The 17157-nt window shown below is 41.1% G+C and overlaps 1 protein-coding gene across 1 annotated transcript in view; it reads right to left on the bottom strand.

Moving 5' to 3' along the window:
- DCHS1 (dachsous cadherin-related 1) overlaps positions 1-8616 on the bottom strand; it is an 84366-nt gene extending 75750 nt beyond the window's left edge. Inside the window, exon 1 of the mRNA XM_072610124.1 lies at positions 8340-8616. The gene's annotated coding sequence lies outside the window, so the exon portion shown is untranslated. The remainder of the gene's footprint in view (positions 1-8339) is intronic.
- Positions 8617-17157: the final 8541 nt, after the last annotated feature.

Below are 17157 nucleotides of genomic sequence, written 5' to 3'. Positions count from 1 at the left end.
TGTAATGTGGTCTGACCAGAACAGAAGACAGAACTATCACCTCCCTCAGTCTGGGTCATCATGTTTTGTTTTTTTAACACAACTTAAAGTTGCATTAGACTTCTTTGGCGGCCATGACAAGCTGTTCAACAAGTTAACAAGTACTTATTAAGTGCCCACCATGTACCAGGCATTGTGCTTGACACTAAGGCTACGCAGACCAAAATGAAAATAGTCCCTACCCTCAAGAAGCTTAAATTCAACTAAGAAAAAGCAACATGTACATAGATAAGTAAATATATAAAACATAGACAAAGTAATTTGGAGGGAAGCACTAAGAATTGGAGGATTAGGAAGGGCCTTCTGTAAGAACTAGCAAGGGATTGCAAAAGGTGCGGATGAAAAGAGAGTATTTCAGGAATGTTGTGCACAGCTTGTGTAAAGGTGGGAAGGTAAGAAATGGAGCACTGTGTATGAGGAACAGCACGCAAATCAATCTGGCTGGCATATAAAGTGCATGAGGAGTAGTAATATGAAATCAATCTGAAGAGACAGGTTGGCATCAGACTATGAAAGTCTTTATATACCAAGCAGAAGAGTTTATATTTTATCCTGGAGTTAAGAGGGATTCACTCAAGCTTACTAAATTGAGGAATGAAGTGACCAACCTGTGCTTTAGGAATACTGACTTGGCAACTATGTGGAGAATAGACTGGAGAAGAGAAAGACTTGAGTTAGGGAGTTCCTGGCTTGATCATCCAATTAGGATGCTGCTCAGTGGTCCAGATGAGAGGTCCTGAGATCCTGAACTAGAGTGGTGGCTATGTTAATGGAGAGAAGGCATATGAGACATTGCAGAGGTAGAATCGACAACCTTGACAACTGAATGGATATAAGGGTGAAGGAGAGGGAAAAGTTGAGGATGACTTTGGATTTGTGAATCTGGTTGACTAGAAGCATGGTAGTACCATCAACAGAAACAGGGAAGTTAAGAAGAAGGAGTGGGTTTACAGGGAAAGGTCATGAGATCTGTTTTGGGCATTTGAGATGCCCACGGAACAGTTTGAGATGTCTATGGAACATCTACATGGAGATGTCCAACAGGAAGCTGATATAGGACTAGATCCCAGGAAAGAGATTAGGACTAGATATGCAGAGTTGGGAGTCATCTACATGAAAAAGGATAATTGGACCAAGGGAACCAGATGAGATCAACACTGGAATGTACACAGAGAGAAGCATAAGGATCCAGTGCACAGCCTAGGGTATACCCAAATAGAGGGTTGTAAGTAGCTGATGATTGAACAGAGTAGTCTGACAAAAGAGCAGTCATAGAGACAGGAGGAGAAGCATGAAAACTCAGGGAAGGAGCATCTGGGGGAAAGGGATGGTCATCTGGGGGAAGGGGGTGGTCCCCTGCAGAAAGGGAAGGATGGAAGAAAACTGAGAAAAGGCCATTAGATTTATTAACTAAGAGATCATGGGGAACCTTGGAGAAAGTAGTTGTAGTTAAATGGTAGTGAGTACCAGAAGCTACAGTGATGTGCAGATTATGTGACAAGTAATTATTTTTGTGTAGTTTCATTTTGTGACAGCAATGGTCACGATGCTTCTACTGACTCTGAGCTGAGTCATAATGTCTGATCTTGACCAGGTGAAAATGGATTGATCTGGCTTCACCAGTTTAATTAGTACTGTCAGTAGAGTGCTATATTTCAAGGAAACAAACAAAAGTTGTAGTTCTTAAAGCACACACTTCAATGACTTAGAGATACTGCAGTACTTGCTAGTGTGAAGAAGTCAAGCATTCCAAGGATCATTTAAGTCCATGGTGAAACAAGATTAGTTGCACTAGAATATAAATAAAAGTATGGTTGAAAACAAAAACAACTCTAAGAAATGACTAATTTTTTTTTTCTGAAAAATAGCCTAATTAATCCTCAGAAAACAAGCAAAAACTCTCAGAAGGACTTGGCAGCTAGAGGGATTGTTACTGTTTCTCTACAGTTTCTAGTCTCTTGAAGTTGGAAATAGAGAATATCGATGAAAAATATATGCTAACTTGTTATGAAGAGAAAGTGCTGGTCATGGGCATGACAATAAATGCAGAGACTGGAGTGCTGAAGATTGGGAAAAGATAATTTTTACTTATGAAATTCACCTTTTCATTCAAGGCTATATCAAAACTTGTTGGAAATTCTGGTGAGCCTATCTTCAACAGACTGTACAACATCTACCCAAAAAGTGTCAGGAATTTTTTACTTCCAGTGGGCCTAGAAGTCTTGCCCCTATCAGGGGAATAATGAATTGTAGTAAATATAATTACACAGTGAGAAAAAGTAATTATTCCAAGTGACAGAAATTCCCAAAATGTGATGGAATACTTCAATGTGACTTTGTACAATGTTGTATGACACAAAAAGCTAAGCAATATATTTAAGAGATGGAAATTAAACATGCCGCAATCATCTTGGAACTCATCTGATTTAAGCTCCCATTGAAAACTTGTGAATTATAATTAAGACTAGACTTGGAAAAATGGAGTGTTTATCAATAATATCCAATAATGATATCCAATGTGATAAAAGTATGGTTTCAAAAGGAAAAAAATTAAAAAATGTGTCAAAATCTTGTGAGCAAATGTCATTATGTAAAACAATAGAACAAATGATGACATCAATAAGATGACATATTACATAATAAAAGTTTCTTTTAAGTTCATTGTATTATAGCTTGAACTGTAAGAGATATCAGAGGCCATGTAAACCAACCTCCTCATCTTACAGATGAAAAAACTGAGACCCAAAGAAATTAGGTTATTAGCTTAAGGTAATAAAGAGTGAGTAACAAAGGCAGCATTTGAACAAAGGTAACACATGAAACTTATAAGGTTAATTATTTTACTTTGTATCAATTAATTCACACACCATTGTAGATTTCAAGGAATTAAGAAGCTCATGGGAGATGAGGAAGTTGAGACAACTGTAGAACTTAAGCGGTGGAAGGGACCTTAGAGAGCAACCAGTCTGATTCTTTCATTTTACAGATGAGGAAACAAAGGCCTGGAGAGTTACCCAAAGTAACACAAGTAGTAAGGAGCAAGGTTAAAATTTGAACTCAGGATCTCTAATTCCAAATACAATGCTATTTCCACTATACCACAATTTACTTATATGTCAGGAGACAGCTAACACAATCTTAGGCTGTATTAAGTATAAAATATGAGACCAGGGAGGCGAGTGTTCTGTATTATGTCTTGATCAGACCACAGCTGGAATACTATGTTCAGTTCTAGGCACCTTGTTCTAAGGAGGGCTTGGATAAGCCTAAGTGTCCAGAGGAGGGTAACCAGGATAATGAAGAACTTACTGTTCAGGCCATTTGAATATCTTTTGAAGAAACTGAGAATGTTAAGCTTGCAGAGGAGAAAACTTAGGAGGCATCTTTAAGTGCCTGAAAGACTGTCACCTAGAAGAGGTACTATACTTGTTCTGCTTTGTCCCAGTTGGTGGAACTCAGAGCAATGGGTGATAATTGCAGGGTTTCTTAAAGGAAAGGCTTCTTAAGGATCATAGATTTCCAAAAATGGAGTAGGCTGCCTTGAGATACTATGGGTTCCTCTCTGATGGATATATTCAAACACAGACTAGATGACTACTTGATAGCAATACTACAGAGAGGATTCCTGTTTAGGTATGTTTAGGTACTAGATTACCTCTGAGGTTTTTTCTTTGAGATGAAAAAAAAAACAAGGAGGAAGTGGTAGGATTGTGGACATGGAGATGTCCAACAGGAAGCTGATATGGGACTAGGTCTCAGGAAAGAGATTAGGACTAGATATGCAGAGTTGGGAGTCATCTACATAAAAAAAGATAATTGGACCAAGGGAACCAGATGAGATCACAGGTACTCTTACTTGTGTAAGAGTAAAAAAGAAGGGAAGCTGGAAAATAGGAAAGTTAAAACTGAAAGTATGAAGAGAATGAAGGAAAGAGAGAGGCAACAGGAGATGTGTAAAAAGAGATAGTAGAGAGACAGAAAGGTAAAGAGAAATAGAGGATGAGGAAGAGGGGTATGAGGAGTTTCAGAAGAGAAGTGGAGAGAGAGGTGGCATTGGCTCACTGGAATTTAATTTAATTGGGATAGAGGTAGGCACACTGGGAAGAGAGAGGGGATACTAAACGGGCTGAGGGGAAAAAAGAAAAATCAGGGGAGAGAAGAGAGGAGGTACAGAGAGGAAAGATAAGGGAAACAAGATAGTATAATGGTGACAGAGGAGAAAGTAGGGAGGACTAGGGGAAAGAGACAGGAGACCAAGGGGAGAAATCCCAAAATGTGAAAGCTGGAAGGGAAAACCACAGGATCACAGGAATCAGATCTGGAAGAGATCTCAGATGCCATGGAGTACATCTGTCTCATTTTATAGATGAGGAAACTGAGGCTCAGGGAAGTTAAATGGCTCCCTCAATGTCACGTGCTAAACCATGAACCCTGGTTTTCTGACTCCTTTGAGAGGAAAAGAATCAGGTTAGAAAGGAAGGATAAAGATTGACAGAGCTCTAAATAAATGCTTGTTGAAGTGAATGGTAAGAGAACTGGATTTTTGGAAAGGTACTAACAAACTTGAGTGTATCCAGAGAAAGGCAACCTTTCTGAGCCTGCACAGGACCAGAGGGCTCACTCAGGGAACTTAGGATGCTCCACCACCTAAACTGAAGAAGCGGGGACAGGAAAGCTATTGGGAATTATTCCAAAGGCTTTCTGCTGTAGGCTTTGCCAAGCTGAAACAGCCTGAAGCTTGGGCCCAATGTCTAGCTATTGACTAAGGACCAGCCTCCAAAGTTTGGAAAAGCTCATTACCAGGCTGGCTACTATAGGATGAATTTTTCAGCCATTGAAACTTTCAATCTATTTCCAGAACTACTTCTCACTTTTTGGGGGTCTATCAGAGCCAGTTTTTCCTTCCTAATCCCTCTGATTTCCCCAGTGCCTTTAGATCATGCAAAGTTACAAAGTAACAGTCTCAACAGAAGTCATTGTTCCTGTGCCTCTATTGTTGTAAATAAAGATAATTTCTTATATTTGCATAGACTTTACAAAGCACTTTCATGGACAGTTTTTCGGTGGTAGGAGGGCAGATTATCCCCATCATAAATGGAGCTCAGAGAGTGGGAATATTTCACTCAACAGAACTTCTATATAGCAGAGCTCAACCCTCTGTCTTCAGAATGTAAGTCATGTTCTTTATTCTCTGCTAGGTTGCCTTTTATATCAATATCATTCTCCTTATCTTCTCTTTGAAGACTCTCCATAAGAAGTCATGAAATAATCTTTTTTCTTATTTCTTTTCCCTTTCCACCTTTTGACATTATGTATTTGTAAATATACCTTTTATCAGGCTAACTTCTTTCTTCCTATTCTAATTTTCTCCATTGGCTTCCAATGATTGGAATATCCTCCTGTGCTAACCAGGCTAAAAGTTGTACTTTAATTCATTAGGCCCAATAAGAGACCTTTCTGGATTTCTACCTCACCCTCCATCAATAGCTATTAGCACTCTCTCTCTTTAAATGACTCTATACATTTGTCCTTATTCACTTGCGCATAAGTGCACATACAGTTGTATGGACTCCTTCCCCATCAGTCCCATAGGATACAAAATCCCTAGGGATAGTGATTTTCTGCTTTTTGCCATTATGTTCCCATCACCCAACACAGTGTCTGGTCACCTAGTAGGTGTTTAGAGCATATTTGCTGAAATGTTGAACTGATTGTTTTGCTTGGCCCCAGAGTACAACTAGGAGAAATGGGTGGAAGTTGCAGAGAGGCAGCTTTAGAGTTGATGTAAGAAAAAATTTCCTGACAAACAGAGCTGTCAAAGTGGAATGAGCTGCCCTGGGAGGGGACAGGTTCTCTTCACCAGAGTTCATAAGATCATAGATCTAGAGATGAAAGACCCTTATAAATCATCTTGTCCAAACCCTTCATTTTACAGATGAGGAAACTAAGCCTAGAAAAGTTACTAAGTGCTAATGTCACATGGGCAGTAAGTGGCAGAGACACTGACCTTACAATGGGGCACTCTTTCTACTGCTCCACACTGCCTCTCAATATTCAAACACTAGTTAGATGATGACAACTTTTTAGGGTTACTGTAAAAGGGATTCTCATTAAAGTATTTCTGTAGCCTTTCTTCTAAATCTGAGATTCAGTCACTACATAGAAACAGAGGAGAAAGTGGAAAAACAGGAGAAAAAAGAAGGGATGGAGGGAAATGAGAAAAGATAGAAGGGGATATATAGTGAAGAGAATAAGGTAAAAAGGAAAAATAAACTTGAAGGACGAAGAGAGGGAGATGAAGAGAGAAAAGAAAAAAGTACAGATTGGAAAAAGCACAACAGAAAGACAAATGTGGAGGAAAGGGGAGATAATAGACAGGCAGAAAGAAGACTAAAGAAAGAGAGACAAGTGAAAGACAAAAGGGAGAGAGGATGCAATCAGAGGGGAGAGAGAAGGAAGAAAGAGGAAAACTAAAGGAGATTAAATGTAGGATAGAGAAGAGAGAAAGAAGGTACAAAAAGAAAAGACTACCTTTTCCCTTAGTTTTAGGACAACTGAGCAGAAGTAGCCACTTTTTAATGTCCTAGTAGACATGAATGAGGTCTTCTCCACTGTAGGGAAGCCCTGGAAATGTGGGACATAGAATTAAGAGAGGTTCTCATCAGTAAAAAACCTGCCCATGTGGGAGAGAGGACAAACTGTGTTCATGAAAGGACACGGGGAGTTCAAGGAACTATGCTCCAAACACATGCTGAGAGGTATAGCTTCTGGGGCATGGGAGCCAGTGATATGCAGGTGTGAGTGTGGGTGGATGCACATGCTAGGAATGACTGGTCTCCGGGAGTGGTGGCTTCTCTTTTGGGGTGTGAGGGCAGCTGAGACTAGAGGTGTGGGGGTGGCTGTGTTGGTATTTGAGGTGTTTAGGCAGCTGTTGAAGTGGGTGTGTGTGTCATGTGTGGGCAAGTGTGATGGGGTCTCCTTTGGTCTCCACTGAGAGGGTCTGCTGTGGTATTGGTGGGCAGCTGTGATAGTATCTCCTGTGGGGTGTTCAATCAGCTGTCACAGTGTTATGTGGAGTTTGCTTTTGAAGGAGGGGCTATGAATGTTTCTTTTTTTGTCTTCCTATCCCGATTACCTGGCACGGTGCCTGACACATAGTAGGCACTTAATAAATACTTATCGATTAAGCGTATAGGTGGCTGAGACGGCACTTCCACTAGGATATTTGAATGGCTATGACAGTATCCAGGACATGTGGGCAGTTGTGACAGTGTCCGGGAGTTTGCGGGTGACCACAAGGCACAATATTATCCCGGCCCTTGACCCTGTGGTTTCCAGTCCAGCCTACTCCACACTGCATTCATTGTGCCATTCAGATCCTCCCCTCCTCCACTCGGAGAATAAGCCCCCTTCCGAACCACAGCTATCCCACTGCAGTGAGACTCCGGTCTCTAACTCTAACTTCTGCATATCCAAAGAAAAACACTGGGCAGCTCACACTCTGAACGGGATGGGATCTAGGTTGACCCAACTGAACTCCTAAGCACAGTGTCATAGCCGGAAAAGACCTGGGAGATAATCTGGTCCAATTCTTTCATTTTAGAGCAGGAAAGGAAAGATCCAGATGTGGAAAGTGACTTGCCCAAGGTCACACAATAAGTAAGTGATACAGTTGTAACTAAAAAGCAAAACTCGCCTCCCAGGCTAACACTCTTTCCACTTTCCATGTGCCTCTTCACGACTCTTTTTCTGTGTCTCGTCTGTTTCTCTTTTATGTTTCTCTCCATTTTGCTCTCTTTGTCTCTGTTTCTGTCCCACACTCCACATGCAAGACGTCCTGATACATATATATGGGTGCACATGCACACGCACACATACACACACACACACGCACACTCAGGGAAAGCCATTCACCTCACTCCCCCGAAGCCACACGTTCACATACACACGCTGACCCACGGACACGCAGGCATACTCGCAGAAGCACACATCCTCCCACAGTCATACACACTCCAACACGCCCGACCCATCCAGGCTCCCCGCACTCACACACTCACACGCACACGCAGGCCCCCGATCCTCCTTTCGCTTCCCCCCCACCTCCATCTCAGTCCCTTCCCACATCCCCATTTCTCCCTCCTCTCCGCTCCCCCCCCCCCCCCATTGTCTCCCGACTCAGAACAAAGCCCCAGCTCTGCAGCCTGGGGCCGGGAGGGGGGAAGAATAAAGGGGAGAGGGGGAAGGGGCCGGGGGGACTCGGACGAGGGGGAGGGGGCCGGAGGGGCCGGGCGGGCACTGACCTCACCGCTGCCTCCACCGGCGCCTCGTCTCCCGGCCGCTTAGGCGGCCCGCTCCGGGATCCGCTATCCGCCCCCCGGAGCCGCGCCCGAACAGGGCCCGGAGCTGCTCATCCCTCCGGCTCTTTCGCCTCTTCCTTCTTGGACTCTGCCTCGGCCGCCCCGCCTTGGCTGCCCTTCAGGTCCCCACTCCAGTCCCGCAGTTCGGCCGTCAGTCCCTCCGCCCGTCTGTCCGGGCGCCGCCTCCTGCTGCCGCCGCCGCCGCCGCCGCCGCCGCCGCCACCGAGGAGTCGAGATTACCCCCGCCCCCTCGGGCCCCCCCAGCCCCCCTAGCCCCCCCACCCCAGCGCCTCTAACCCGAGCCCCCGCCCCCCTCTCTGCGCGCCCTCCCTCTCTCCATCCCCCGCCCCCGCCCCCTCCCTTCCTACGTCCCGGCCCCACTGCTTTCTCCCTAGCCCTCCCGCCCTGGTCCGGACCTCCTTTCCCAGACTCAGGCTCTGGGTGAGCCCAAACCTCCCGGACTTGGCCCAGATCGACTTCTTCATCCCATTCTCTCCCATCTCCTTCCCGTCCTACATTTCCAAGAGAGGTTTGAACTAGATGATCGCTAAAGTCCATTCCAGTTTGAAATCCATAATCCTATGATCCATCTCTTTCTGCCTCTTGGCTTTTTTCTTCTTAACCGCTTCTTTCTCCCTAATCTCTATCTCTTTTATTTCCCGCACTCCCCTCAACCTCTTTCTCTTTCCTTCCTTCATTTCCCCAATTCCTAATCTTGATCTTTCTTCCCATCACCCTTCTTATTTTCTCTCCCATTTCTTCTTTCTCTCCTTTCCCTTCTCTCATTCCATTTTCCCCATCTCTTTGGTCTCTCGCCTTGATCCATCCCTTCCCATCTCCATCATATCCTTTCCTCCCCATAATCCTCTTTTCTTCCAGTTACATTTTCATTTCCCCCATTCTTCTTTCCGACCCCCTTTTCTTCACTTATCTCTTTTATCCCATACCTTTCCCTCCAGTACCTTTCTTGTATTCTGTCCCTATCATCTTCTTTCTCCTGTCACCCTTTCTTCTCTATCTCATCTTCTTTTTCCTTACTCTCCTTGCTCCTTATTCCACAATCAAAGAATTAAGAGAGACCTTAAAGTTTACTTTAACTCATACTTGAAAAAGAAAACACTGTTACATACCCAACAATTGGCTTTCCTGACTTTGGTTAATGGAAATACATATTTGAAGTTGGAAGGGATCTTGAATCATTTTGACCAACCTCATAATTTACAGATTGGATAAAATGAGGCCCAAAGTGTTTAAATGAACTGCCTTCGGTAACACAGGTAAAGTGGCAAAGCAAGGATTTTAATCCAAACCATTTAATCGAAAGCCTAACCCTCTTTTCACTGTACCATGCTGTTGGGAAATCTCTAGTTAAGGGGAACCCATCCGATTTTGGGACAGAACTAATTTTCAGGAACTTTTTCCTGACATTAAGCCAAAATCTTCCTCTTTGCAAACACAACTTTATTCTGCCATGGGGACAAGCAGACCAAATTGTATTTTTCTTCCCTGCAATAGCCCTTGAAATACTTGAAGACAGCTGTCATGTCCCTTTCAAATCTCCCTGCTCCCTTTAACTTAAATATCTAAAGTTCAATCAGGTGGTTCTCATATGGCATAGTTTCCATGCTCCTCACCATACTGATCACTCTCCTCCATCCCCAATTTGCTCTGATTCTCTCCTACCTCTTACTCCAGTTCACAGCCCTTTTTCTTTCTCTCTCAGTTTCTCTTCTTGATCTTTTCCCCTTCTTCCTCTTACACCTCTTCTTCCTTCGTTTCCTTCTCTTCCTCTATCCTTTGTCTCCCTCTTCTCCCCTTTAGTCTCCTTCATTCCTTTCTCTCTGCTACTCCTTCTCCGATCCTTTTCTCTTCTCACCATTTTCCATCACCTTTTCTCTGCCTACATCCTCTTTTTTCTCCCCATCTCCATGTCCCCTAAATTTCCTACGCTCCTTTCTTTTTTCCTCCTACACTCTTCCCAATCTATTCTTTTTTGTCTCTACCTCCCTCTATTATATTCTTCTCTCTAATTCTCTTCCTTCTCTTACCCTTTTCCTTTTTTTCCCTCATATCCCCTTTTCTCCCTAAACCATTCTCTTTCCATGAAATCTCTTTTATCCCTCCACTTCCCTCTTTCATCCTTTTTTTCCTTGCATCCCTTCTCTTTTGGATCCCTTCCTCATCTATTTCTTCCATCACTTTCAGATCATAGTATGCTTAGATTTCAATAATAATGCATTTGACTATGCTTGTGGATAAGCTGTAGAAATATGGGATAGATGATAGCATAGTTAGATGGCTATTGAATTGGTGGAATGGATTGATGTTAATTTGAATAAAGTTTAGGAAGGACATTGGCAAAGTGGTATATGAACAAAAACCCCCCAATATATTAAGGAGACTAGAAACCATATCATATGAGGACTGCTAAAACAAACTGAGGGTGTTTCTGGAGAAGAAAAAAGGAAATGCAACAGTTATCTTAAAATATATGAAGGGTTATCATAGGGAAGAATTAGACTTGTTCTGCTTGGCCAAAAAAGGGCTGGGAAGAGATAGGCATTTATTAAGCACATACTATGTGTCAGACACTATGCTAAGTACTTTGCTAATATTACCTCATTTGATTTTTACAACAACCTGTGAGGTAGGAGCTATTATGATCCCCATTTTATAGCTGAGGAAACTGAGGCAGACAGAAGTTGTGACTTGCCCAGGGTCACATAACTTGTAAGTATCTAAGGTTGAATTTGAACTCAGATATTCCTAACTCCTGGTCCAGAGGGAAGAATAAGATGGAGGAAGGTTCTCAGTGAACTGCCTCAGGGATTTATATTTAGCACTGTGTTGATTAACATTTTTGTCAAAGGCTTAGACAAAGGTAAAGATCATGGTCTATTTGTTAGATTTGGACAAGACATGAAGCCTAGCTAGATAGTTAATTTATAGAGAGGATCCAAAAAGACACTGACAAGCTAACATAATGTGCTGAATTGAACCAGATGAAATTTAAAAGGAATAAATATAAAATTCCATACTTGGGTTCTAAAAATCAACCTCACAAACACAGGATTGGAGAGGATGGCCAGACAACATTCCTGTGAACAAAATCTAGGGTTTTTGTGAACTATAGTCTCATTATACTCTCTATATACTAAAATATAGTATATATATATTTAATATAATATGATAAATATATATAAAGTATATACTCTCTATATATGCTAAAAAAAGCAAATGTAAACGAAAACTTTATTATTAGAGGCACAATGTCCAAGACTAGGGAAATGACATTCTTGCTGTCTTCTGTCATTGTTCAGATCACATGTCTAGTGTTTGGTTCTGGGTGCTACATATTTGGAAGGACATTAATAAGTTGGAGCTGATACACAGTAGGACAGTTGGGCTAATGAAAGGCCCCAAGATCAGGCCACATGAGGATTTGTTGAAAAACTAGGGATATATAACCTTGAGAAGATCTACAAGGATGAAATGATAGCTGTCTTCAAGCATTTGAAGGACTAACTACTGGAGAGAAATTAGCTTTGTTCCATTTCATCACAGAAGGCAATGGATGAAAAGAATTTGAAAAAATTTCCTAATAATTAAAACTATTCCAAAGTGTAACATTATTAGATTGTTGCCCAGGGAGATATTAGATTATCCCTCAATTACTGGGAATGTTGTAGAGGGGATTATTTACATGGTAAAGGTTGGACTAGATGGCCTTTAAGGTCCTCTCCAATAATTAGATTCTGTAATTCTATGCAAATGATCGAATTCAAATCAATTCAACAAACTTATTAAGTACCCTCCTATATCCCAGACATTGTTGTATGTTGATTGAAGGAATGAATGAAAAAATGCATTTATTAAGAGTTACTGTGTGCTAAGCTCTAGGAATCTCATACAAAATCAAGATAGTCTTTGCCCTCAAGAAGCTTATAATGTGTAACTGCAGTGGTGGTGAACAGTGGAATAATATAGTCTCTAGAGAATTAAAAATGAGTATCATTCAGAGGGAGAAGAGCATGGTGAGGGTGACTAGACTGCAACATGGAATATACATGGAAAAAAAGTAAAACTTTTATCAGAGAAGTATACGATTGAAAGAGATGGTCCGGTCACATGGCAGAGGATTGTCAATATGGAGCTGAAAGGCTTCTTGGAGGACATCTAGTCAAGCCCCTTCATTTTACAGATGAGTAAACAGACCCAAGGAGATTAAATGACTTGCCCAGCTTCACACAGGTAGCTAATAACACATATGGGATACAAACCCAGATCTTCTGAGTCTAGAACTTTAGTATCATCTTGATGTCAAGAGAAAGTGAGGAAGGATGTTAAGCAGACATCCCATGGGAAATTTTGGAGAAAAGACTAGTGGTAAAGAATATGCAGGCATGGCGGGGCTGTGGTTCATCTACACACATCCATTTGAGTATGTCCACAGCACTATACTAAATGATAGAGATACAAAGACAAAAATGAAGTGGTTCCTGTGCTTAATGAGCTTATATTCTACTGGGGTAAAGAAGGATGGAAAAAGAACTGGGGGAAAATGTAAGACAACCAAAGATTCCTAAATATACACCTATGATTGACCTTTCACTTGTGTTCCAGGCTGTTATCTTAAAACTTCTGAAGCCACATCCCCACTCATGTACTACCACCAATTCAATCTCAACAGGTTCCAGACCAAGGTAGTATTTTCACTTTTCCCCACACCTGTTTGTTCCCCCTTTAACTTCACTACTTTGTGGTACCATCATTCAACCAGTCAGTTACATTTCAAGATTTGATGTCATATTTGACTCTTTCCTTTTCCTCAGTTCTCACTTAACAAATCCTCTTGTTCTCTCATCCCATTCAGCTACTCTGCTCTATTTTCACTCTAGTACAGGCTCTCGTCACCCCTTTCAACTACAGGAACAGGCTCCTAGCAGATCTTTCTAGAGACTCCCCACTTCCAGTCTACCTCAGATGCCACTGATGGACTAATGTGATAATACTTCTGGCTATAGCAGTGCTCTGGTCTTAAAACCTTTTCATGATTCCTTATTGCCTTAAAAAAAAGGTTAAATTCTTCTAGTTGTCACTCAAAACTTTCCCACGTGACATCATCCTATTACTGCATCCTTTTCTCACGACTCCCTTCAGATAGTCTATATTCCATTAAAATTGAACTATTCTCTATCCCTCTGACATGCTCTGTTTTTCTGCCTTGGTACTTTTTGTACAATCCTGATTACCCTCAGTTGGTAATGACTCCTTGCCTTGGACCTCATGTGAAACCTCATTCATATTTCCCTTACAAAACTTGTTACTTTGTATTCTAATTATTTTGTGTGCCAAATCCTCCTCACCACTAGACTGTAAGTTTCATGAGGATGAAGACTCTGACAGGACAAAGTCTGTGACTTATCTAAATTTTGTATCTCACCTGGAAACTATGCTTTGTATGCAATCGACACAATGTATATTCAGTTTGAACATGGTAGACAGTTGGCAAGTTGGAATATGTCCAGAGGAGGGCTAGGATATTGAAGGGATTGGAAATTTTACTGGATAAGGATTAAAGGAACTGGACAAGACTTGGGGAAAAGGGAGTAATTTCTGTCTTAAGTATTTGAAAGGTTGTTGTATGGAAGAGATACCAGATTGGTTTTGCTTGGCTCCAGAAAGGAGAACTATAAGTAAAGGGTAGAAGCTACAGAAAAGTAGATTTAGGCTTACTGAAACATGTGTGCGTTGTGTGTAACTTAATAATTACAGCTATCTACAAGTGAAATAGGCTGGCTCAGGAGATGGTTGTTTAAATGGAGGTTTTCTAGTGGAATCTGGAAGACCATTTATTATGTTAGAGAGGCAATTCCTGTTTAGTTATAGGTTGGACTAGATGATCTATGAGGTATCCTCCAAATCTTGCCTTTAAAAAGAGGCAACAAGTTAAAAATGATCTGTCCAATTATGCAGCATGCTACCTATCTTCTGACAGAGGTTATGGACGAATATATACATTATATATATATTTCGAACATGACCAATATAAGAATTTGTTTTGCAGAATTATGTCTATTTGTATGAGAGTTTTGTTTTTAATGGATAAGGGAGATGTTGGGGGAGAAAACAGATTTTTAGTAATTGAAAAAAATTTACGTAAAAAACTCAGATGTGGTCCGAGTAGGGAAGAGAACAGAACTACTGACACACCATACTTTTATTAATACAGCCTAATGCCATTAAATGCCATCTTTAAAAGTCTCTTCTGATGCCTTGTCATGGAATGGAACTCACTCTGGATTCTAAAACGCTATGTCAATGCAACATGAGCAGGTCCTATTAAGCTGGAAATGCTTGGAGCACAGACTCACACTGAGCCATTCAAGGGGCAGACTGATTGATTGCATGTCAAAAAGTTAAACTCCCAAAGCTTGGCCACCACCAATGAGGAAATGACCAATGGTCAGTGAGGATGATGCATGAGGTAACTCATAAGATTTTTTTAAATTTTATTTTTTTCAATTATCTATGTTCTATCTTCTCTCCTCCCATTCCCCTTTCTTCCAATTGAAAAACAAAGGCCCTTGTAACACATGTATAGTTAAGCAAAACAAATTCCTCCTTTGACCATGTTATTTATGTCTCAGTGTGTGTTCTGAGGCCATCACCTGTGTGAGGAGGTGAGTAGCATGCTTCAACACTGATCAGAAGATATTTGAACAATTGCTTTCTTATGAGAAATCATGGTCAGTCACAGATGAAGTGGTAGACTAAGGCATGAAGAGGTTGCAGTCTGCATTAGAGGAGAGTAATCACAACGATGGACCTTCAGAGTTGGCAACCTAGTAAGTTTGAAGGTAGAGATGGAAGGGAATTTAGAAACCTTCTAGTCTAACTTCATGTTACAAATGAGGGAACTGAGGCCCAGAGAAGCAAATTGACTTGTCAAATCAGACAGAAAGTATATTGCAGAGCTGAGATTTTTGAACCTAAGTCTAAGCTAAATTAAGTTCTTCTAAGATGGAATCCAAACTGTAAATGCAATGTTTTTATGTGCCCCCCTCATTACCCTATGCTGCTAGGAACAGTTTCTTAATCACATAGTCAGAAATGTAGATTGGAGGACCTGGCCAGGATTTGTATTAAATCTATGAATAACTAAAGCAGGGAACAGCTTCCTCATTGTCACCAAGGCTAGGATTCACCATCACTTTGTCTGCTAATTATAACTATGTGTGTACAAAGCGCAGGTTGACTTTTCCTCCAAGAAAAGGTGAAATAATTCTCTAGGTTATCAAGGAAATGTTTTGCTCTTAAAAGAATGGACAAAGTCCTTAAAGAGAAAAGGAGAAGCACCTAGATTATCCTTTCTATTAAGGGGATTTGTTCTGTGAAGTTTGGATTCAGTCAAAAGGCTTACTTGAGGACCTAGAGAGCCACATGTGGCCTTGAGGCCACAGGTTCTCCACTCCTGGCTAAGGCTTCATGAAAAGCTAGCCCAGATTATGTGGCAGGAACTGTGCTAATATAGGTATTGCTCTTATTACAGGGTAAACTTGTAAACCAGCAGTATGAAATCTCTAATGCTTTCTTTCTGAACAAGATGGAAAGGAGAAATCTGGATGATAGTACAGTGAAACGTATTGGGACGTAGTTGAATGACTGAATCTAAGGAGTAGTCATGAACGGTTTGTTAGCAACTTGGATGGGGCTTTCTAATGAACCCCAGTGATGTTTCCTTAACATTTTATTCAGACATGGATAGTGCCTCACTAAATGGTAAGTACTTAATATTTGTCGAACCCAAAAGGCTGCATTTTAACTTGTATAGTTAACAAGTTTGTAGATGTCATAGGAGTTAACATAATCTAATGACAGTAAAAATCTAAAAAACAATGATTGGTTAAAACAAAGGGTTGAATCTCATAAGATTAAAGTTAGGGATAAATATAACACTGTAAACATGGGTTTAAAAAATCAGCTACACAAATACAGAGAAGAGTGGTATATATGTTGCTAGAAAAGTTTCAGGGAAAAAAGATTTGGGTGTTTTATTGGACTTTTAAGCTTAGAATGAGTCAACAGTATGATACAGAAGACAAAGAAACCAACATCTTAAACTTCATATATAGATTTCTTTTCATATGCTGGTGGAAGATGCCCCAAAGGGACCTAGAACCAGGATTCCACCATTATTATCAAAAGAACCACCATGGTTTGGATTCTCTCTTCTCAGGGAGTGACAGATGTCTAAATTACCTCTTCACTGTCCCAGGGAATGACCAATAAAGATAGGGACTATTTCATTTTTGTATTTGCATTCCCAGGAATCTAGCATCACATAGTATGTATTTATTAAATGGGAGTTGGTTGACCATAGCTAAAATTTCCTCATTATTGCTATTTGTGGTGACCCCAGCCAGGATTTGCACATCAGTGTCACATAGACTGATCGGGGCCAGTATTCCTCATCACTAAATCACACACTAGCCTAGGCCAAGATTTCCCATCTCTTCTCTGAAGAATGTTCTCCATCACTGTCATGAAGGGCAACTAGGGTCTAGGATTATCCACTGAAATCGCAGAGTTGCATTAGAGTCAAGATTCCTCTCTTGCCCCGCCTCCCTCACCCCTGAGAGTAACCAGGGCCAATATTCTCTTTCACTTTCCTAAAGGGACCTAGTACTATCTCAAAGGGATGAAGTCCAGGATTACACTATTACTGTATACAGTGTTTCCACAGTCCAATATACTACAT

Source organism: Notamacropus eugenii, chromosome 5 (genome assembly GCF_028372415.1).
Source record: "Notamacropus eugenii isolate mMacEug1 chromosome 5, mMacEug1.pri_v2, whole genome shotgun sequence".
Classification (NCBI taxonomy): Eukaryota; Metazoa; Chordata; class Mammalia; order Diprotodontia; family Macropodidae; genus Notamacropus; species Notamacropus eugenii.
The sequence above is the reverse complement of the archived record's forward strand: the minus strand, read 5'-3'. Positions and strand labels throughout refer to the sequence as shown.